Genomic DNA, 8,050 nt, shown 5'->3' with positions numbered 1-8,050 from the left:
AGTCCATCCTTACCAGTGTCAGTCTCTGTTTTAAGTGTTATTCATATATTACCTCATTTAATTATCACACCAACCCTATGAGAAGCTGAGGCTCAGAATGTAAATAGGCTACTGAGGTCACATTGCTGGTGGATCTTAATCTCAGGCCAGCTTGGCTCCTAAGTGTGTGTTCTCACTCTATTGCCTCTGGAACAGGAAGGAATATATGGATACTGTAAATTGTTAAAGAACAAGTTGAAAGAATTTTATTTCCGGCAACATGGGCTGACAAGAACCAGAAAACAACAAAAACTTCTGGAATACATATCAAGAACCATTTTTAAAAATGTATCAATGAGCTGCAAAATAATTAAGAGTTCGCAAAGGCAAAAAAATTAAAATAAAAAAAAAGTAGAAACCCAAAGAAGTAATTAGATGCCATTTTTCACCCTTAAGTTAGTTGCCAAGTGTCATACTGAAACTCTCTTTTCATAGTCTGGGAAGAGGATGGGGCAGCAGAATAGCAGACAAAGTTTAGATCCTGTCCAAGGTAGGAGGGTTAGGAGAAGACATCAAAAGTAGGACACGGCTGGGCGCGGTGGCTCAAACCTGTAATCGCAGCACTTTGGGAGGCCGAGGCGGGCGGATCACGAGTTCAGGAGATCGAGACCATTCTGGCTAACACAGTGAAACCCCATCTCTACTAAAAATACAAAAATTAGCCGGGCGTAGTGGCGGGCGCCTATAGTCCCAGCTACTCGGGAGGCTGAGGCAGGAGAATGGCGTGAACCCGGGAGGCGGAGCTTGCAGTGAGCCGAGATTGCGCCACCGCACTCCAGCCTGGGAGACAGAGCCAGACTCCGTCTCAAAAAAAAAAAAAAAAAAGTAGGACACCAAAAAGATAGGTTTAGTGTAGGAGGGAACTATGAATCAACCTGTCTGCCTCCCCTGTCTCCTGCCCCCTCAATCCCTGCAGCCCCTGGAGCAGCAGACAAGATTGTCCATCCTGAGGGAAATCATCTCTCCTGAGAGTGAGGATACATTAATATATAACCATGGGCAGCCCTTCCACTGGTGGCTTCACACATAAGCTGTATAATCTAAAAAGTCTCAAGCTGCAAATTTAAAGTGATATCAGGTTTTTAATGCCTTCCAGGTGCCTGGCAAAAGCAAAATGGAAGACAGCTTCAAGGAATGTAAGTTTTTAATGAAAAATCACAAACATGTATAATGGGCAAGAGCCAGCAGAAACAACGTACAAAGGAAACAACCTACAGAGACTGAAGATATTAGAGTCACCAAACATCACATGAAGTGTGTCTTACACGTAAAGAAACCAGGGGATTAAAGAGCATGAGTATGAAAATAATCAAGTAGATTGGGAAAAATTACCAAATAGAAATCTAGATTTGAAAAATACCATAACTGAAATGGAAAGTTTAATGGATTAGTGTCACAGCCAACTAGATACTACCAAAAAGAGAATAATGGCTATGATGAAATAAATACATTTTTAGACTTGTAAAGACTTAAGACTTTCTTACCTGGAGACCTGCACTGCAAGAAAAATTAAAGGATGTCTTTTAGGCAGTAAGAAGGATACCATATTGAAATCTAGATCTGCACAAAGGAATGAAGAGCACTGGAAATAGTTACAACATGGACAAATATATGATTTGTTATTATTACTTAAGCCTATTTTAAATATAATTGTTTAAACAAAAATAATAAAGTACTATGGAATTTACAACATGTAAAATAAAATGGATGACAGTCATAGCTTAAAGACTAGGAGGGAAGAAGTATACTGATGTAAGTTTCTTATACTAAAATGATATATTATCACTTGAAGGTAGACTGTGATCTGTTGAAGACATGCACTATAAACACTAAAGCAACCACTAAAATAACAAGCCAAAGAATTGTAGCTGTTCGGGAAAAAACAATCGCATCAAAAAGCGGGCTAAGGACATGAATAGACAATTCACAAAAGAAGATATACTAATGGCCAACAAATATATGAAAAAATACTCAACCTCACTAATTATCAGGGAAATGCAAATCAAAACCACAACACGATACCACCATAATCCTACAAGAATGACCATAATAAAAAAATCAAAAAATTAAAATAGGTGTTGGTGTGGATGTGGTGAAAAGGGAACACTTTTACACTGTTAGATGGGAATGTAAACTAATACAACCACTATGGAAAACAGTGTGGAGATTCCTTAAAGAACTAAAAGTAGATCTACCATTTGATCCAGCAATCCCACTTCTGGTTATCTACCCAGAGGAAAAGAAATCATTACATGAAAAAGATACTTGCACATGCATGTTTATAGCAGCACCATTCACAATTGCAAAAATAAGGAACCAGCTCAAATGCTCATCGATCAACGAGTGAATAAAGAAAATGTGGTATATATGTGTATATGTATGTATGTGTATATATATGTGTGTGTATATATATGTGTGTGTGTATATATATATATACACACACACATATAATTCAGGTTTTTCCACTTAGCATTTTATCAATAAACATATGTGGTTGAGTGCATATGCATGAGAGATTTGGTTCTGCATTTATTTCAGATGGTCTTATGTCCTATGTGCTTATCACTAAATATTATTCTATTGTAGACCATGTGCATTTATTTTTACATATGTCCTTAAAGGAGCAAAAACATTTACCTTTGATGTTAAAGCAAGTAAACAACAACAATCTGTTCTAATGCCAGAGGAACAGCAAACCGAGGGTGATTGTAAAAGTATATATATGAATACATCACTTTAGAGGCCACTTAATTTTTTTCCAGGGGGATCTTTGACTATATGTCATTTGTATTTTATTTAATGATTTTATAATTTAACCCCTAAATTATAAATCTAGAATTTAGAAAGTATATTTCCTTACTGGATTACATTTTTGGAAATATTATTTTATATGTGTACAAATATTACAAGTCATTGTAGACACTGGAAAAGTATATTACTATTTAAAGGCAATAAAGATTCTACAATAAACTGTTATACCAAATAAAATTGTTGGTGCATTTTTTCCAGTAGATTTTGTACGTATTACATATTTAACCTTTTTTATTCAGCACATAATTTTTGAGTATTTGCTAAGTGTCTGCATTATGAACTGAGTTTAAAGACTGAAATAACAGACATGGCCTCGGACATTTAAAATTAAAGTTAGGTCCCCTATTTATATATCTAAAAATGGTAATTATGAAAACTTGTTGAGATTTTTACCTAGATAACATCACGATAATACACTTGATGTTGTTAATATTTGCAAGTGAGCAAAAAAGAAAATAAAAAGATGGTTTAATTCATTCAATGTACACTTTAAAATTGCAGAAAATAGTCAAGTTTCTTTGCTTTGCAATTGAAAGTCTATATGTTTTTCTCTGCAACATGGCCTTTGTGGAGTGAGAGAAACAATTATTCTTCCAGCCCAATAAAGGCAGAAGAGTAACAATAAATCTAATATTTTAAATGCTGATCAAAAGATAGTAAACGTATTATTTCAGAATACTGAGGTCAATAAGTTGATCTACAAAAAAAGCCAAACTGGCAGTATAACTGAATAAGGAAAGGCCCAAAAGAGATAAAATACTTTTTGTTTTGTTATCTCGGTATGACACAACTTACCCTACCTATAAAGACCCTAAATTACCAAGATGGGTGGCTTATAATATGGAGAGTAAACAAAGTCATTTCACTTTTAGCATTTTTATTTCTCTAAGAATAAAATGTGTATGAGGAATTTATTAAAAAATTGACACTATATGTTAATACTACAATGAGCACTTCGAGAAAAGATTTTTTTACTCTCTTACCAACAGGATGTTAGCGGTATTTATTTTCTCCAGAAATAGTGTGGCAATAAAAATATCAGTATGTGGGTAAAATTAGTGTAGTTTCTTAAACAAATGAGTTAGGCCACAGGCTAATTATGTGTATTTCACTGGTTTTTGAATGCCTACAATCATATTCTTTATAAGGCACAGAGAAGATTTTCCAAAAAAACAAATATAGGAACCTGAAAACTAATTACCACTTGGTAGTGACAATATGGATAGGGTGAAGGGCGTCATCAGGAAGCAATGAAAAAGATACATTTGCAGTTAAATTTGAAAACCATGATGTTTAACACATATGGTAATAAAGAATACTTTCTCCTGTTTCAAAATTATTATAGACTTCAAGATAGAAGCTAAAATATCTAGGGATAATGATATGGTTAATCACAAATTAAAAATTAAAGGATATTTTGAGTATTATAAGTTAAGAATGAGAACTTATTGCCCAATGAAAAGGGGATAATTCATTATGTTTCATATCCATTGAATTAAAAGGCCCCATAACCAAGGTAATTTAAAAGTTTAATTTGATTTAAAAGTCTTGTTTTGTTCATCAAGCTGAAGGGTTTGCTCCCAGAAATATTCTAGGATTGCATATCCCCAACTCTGTATGAAGTATACAAAGAATGTTATAAGGGCCACAATCTAAATGTTATTATGTAAATAATTTAGTACCATTTCATTTGCCTTTGTAGATTTAAACATGTAAATGGCTTTCTGATATATGGAAACATCATTTTTCAAAACCCAGATAAACGTAATATATTGCAGGAGAATAATTATTTATTTATTAAAAATGAAATGCTGGATGCTAAGACCAAAAGACATGAATTATTTTGTACTAATAACTACTAACATTTTATTCATTAACACATAAAGGTCAAAGATTTTAAAATAATCTTTAAATGATTAGCAACATGTTGACCTTTTACTTTTTTTGTAAACCTTTTTGAGTCTTAAAAATACTAAATTATACAAGCAATATTAAATATTAAATTCAATAAACTTGAATTAAAATATTCAAATTTACTAGAATATGGACATTGGAAAAATGAAAATAAACAGAAGCATAAAGCAGCATATGTAAAATTAAGAAAGCTACTGAGAGTGTTTAAAGTACATATTCATCTGTAGTCTAACTTCTGCCATAAATAATGAGTCTTCTCAGTAAAACACAAATTGTTCATGAAGGGAAAAAGCATGTTGTATTAGGGAATATTCAACATAATTTTTTTAGTACTAACTTGTGCCTCGAATTTTATTAGTTTTTGTATTATGGACTTATGCGCTTGATAATTTCTTTTTTCATAAAAAATTGTATTTACAACTCTGTTCAAAAGCAGTTTTTTTTTTTTTTTTTTGAGACAGAGTTTCACTGTTATCACCTAGGATGGAGTACAATGGTGTGATCTTGGCTCACAGCAACCTTTGCCTCCCTGATTCAGGTGATTCTCTTGCCTCAGCCTCCTGAGTAGCTAGGACTACAAGCATGCACCAACATGACTGGCTAATTTTGTGTTTTTAGTAGAAATGGGGTTTCACCATGATGGCCAGGCTAGTCTCGAACTCCTGACCTCAGGTAATCCACCCACCTTGGCCTCCCAAAGTGCTGGGATTGCAGGCAAGAGCCACCATGCTCGGCCTCAAAAGCAGTTTTTAAAAGCAAACACAATATAACACCAAAGCTGACAAATCTATGCTCACCGAATTTTGCCAGGTTTAAAAAATTATTTACAGAATACTGCATCAAAAATAAGGCAATAACCCAAAATATACCATTAAAGATGTATTCACTCCTACAACTAGAAAGAACTAATCTATCTGGTAGCAAATGATACTTCATTCAGTTTCAGCATGTCTGAAATCTTTTTTTTTTTTTTTTTTTTGAGACGGAGTCATGCTCTGTCACCCAGGCTGGAGTGCAGTGGCGCGATCTCAGCTCACTGCAAGTTCTTCCTCCTGGGTTCAGACATTCTCCTGCCTCAGCCTCCCATGTAGCTGGATTACAGGCGCCCACCACCACACCTGGCTACTTTTTTTGTATTTTTGGTAGAGACGGGATTTCACCGTGTTAGCTTGGATGGTCTAGATCTCCTGATCTTGTGATCTGCCCACCTCGGCCTCCCAAAGTGCTGGAATTACAGGCATGAGCCACCAAGCTCGGCCTCAGCATGTCTGAAATCTTTAAGGACAAAAGTGATAAAACATGACCTTCATTCTTCATTAGACTCTTAGAACACTTGAAGGAAAATAATTTCCAAAGCACAAATTGGTAAAGAGGTTTAATCTTTCAAAAAGATATTCAGTGTTCAAAATCCAAGAATGCAATATCAGGCTGGGCACGGTGGCTTATGCCTGTAATCCCAGCACTTTGGGAGGCCACGGTGGGTGGATCACCTGCGATCAGGAGTTTGAGACCAGCCTGGACAACATGGTGAAACCCTGACTCTACTAAAAATACAAAAATTAGTGAGGCGTGGTGGTGTGCACCTGTAGTCCTAGCTGCCTGGGGAGCTGAGGCAGGAGAATTGCTTGAACCTGGGAGTTGGAGGTTGCAGTGAACTGAAATCATGCCACTGCACTCCAGCCTGGGTGACAGAATGAGATTCCATCTCAGAAAAAGAAAAAAAAAAGAATGTAGTATTGGTATACACAGCTAATATACTGAATTAAAGAAACAGAATAATTTGAAGAGCTATCTTGATGAAAAAGGAGTCATGAGGAAAGTTGTATTCATGTCTCTGAATGAAGGAAATTGCAATGTGAGAAATTAGTACTATGACTACTATACTAAAAGCTTATTGCTAACATGTATTGAGTTATTAACGTGTGTTAGGCAGAGTACCATATAATTTAAATGTCTTATCTCATTTATTGTAGATAAAATGTAATTTTGAGCTCTGGGATTATAAATGAATTAACTGGAATAAACTTCTATTTAAGTGGTCATCTGTAAATTGGTATCTAGGAACAGGTGATACAGTGCCCAAGTTTTCTAAATATTCTTATTAACTGTTTTTTTTCTTGGATATTGCTCTTTTTTGGTCATTTTGATTTTTTTATTTTAGAAAACTAATAAATTCACTCTTCTTGGTACTGACCCTTGGGTTTCATAGAAGAAAAAGTAGTTAAATTCTGTATCTTTAATTTTATTTCTTTTTTCTCTTTTAAAATTATTTTTAATTGGTATGTAATAATTGTACAGGTTTATGGGTTACAGAGTGATATTTTGATATATTTATGCAATGTGTAATGATCAAGTCAGAGTCATTAGCATATCCATTACCTAAATCATTTATTATTTCTTTGCAGGAGAATATTAAAAATCTTTTCTTCTAGTTATTTGAAAACACACAATAAATTCCTTTTAACTACAGTCACCCTGCAGTGCTGCAGAGAACTATAACTTAATTCTTCTCTCCAGCTGTAATTTTGTATGTGTTAACCAAATTTTTCTTATACTCCCCTTTCTCTTTCCCGTATATGGTAACCAATACTCTACTATCTAAGCTTCCATACGTAAGTGAGAACATGTAGTTATGTGGTGTTTCCTTCTCTTTTTTTTTTTTTTTTTTTTTGAGATGGAGTCTTGCTCTTTCGCCCAGGCCAGACTGCAGTGGCGCTATCTTGGCTCACTGCAAGCTCTACCTCCCAGGTTCATGCCATTCTCCTGCCTGAGCCTCCTGAGTAGCTGGGACTACAGGTGCCCGCCACCTCACCCGGCTAATTTTTTTTTGTATTTTTAGTAGAGACAGGGTTTCACTGTGTTAGCCAGGATGGTCTCGATCTCCTGACCTTGTGATCCGCCTGTCTCAGCCTCCCAAAATGCTGGGATTACAGGCGTGAGCCATTGCACCTGGCCTGTGGTGTTTATTTTTCTATGCCAGGCTTATTTCACCTAAGCTAATGCCCTCCAGTTGCATTCAGGTTGCCACAAATGACAGGATTTTGTTCTTTATTATAACTTAATAGTATTCCATTATATATGTATGTCACATTTTCTTTATCCATTCATCTGTTGATGGACACTTATGGTTGATTCCATATCTTGGCTATTGTGAATAGTGCTGTAATAAACATGGGGGTGCAGGTAACCCTTTGATATATTGATTTTCTTTCCTTTGGATATATATTGAAAACCATATGATTAAATCAATAAACACAATGAAAGCATTTGGCAAAATTAAACATTC

Source organism: Pongo abelii, chromosome 19, assembly GCF_028885655.2.
Source record: "Pongo abelii isolate AG06213 chromosome 19, NHGRI_mPonAbe1-v2.0_pri, whole genome shotgun sequence".
Taxonomy (NCBI): domain Eukaryota; kingdom Metazoa; phylum Chordata; class Mammalia; order Primates; family Hominidae; genus Pongo; species Pongo abelii.
This window is presented reverse-complemented; position numbering follows the sequence as displayed.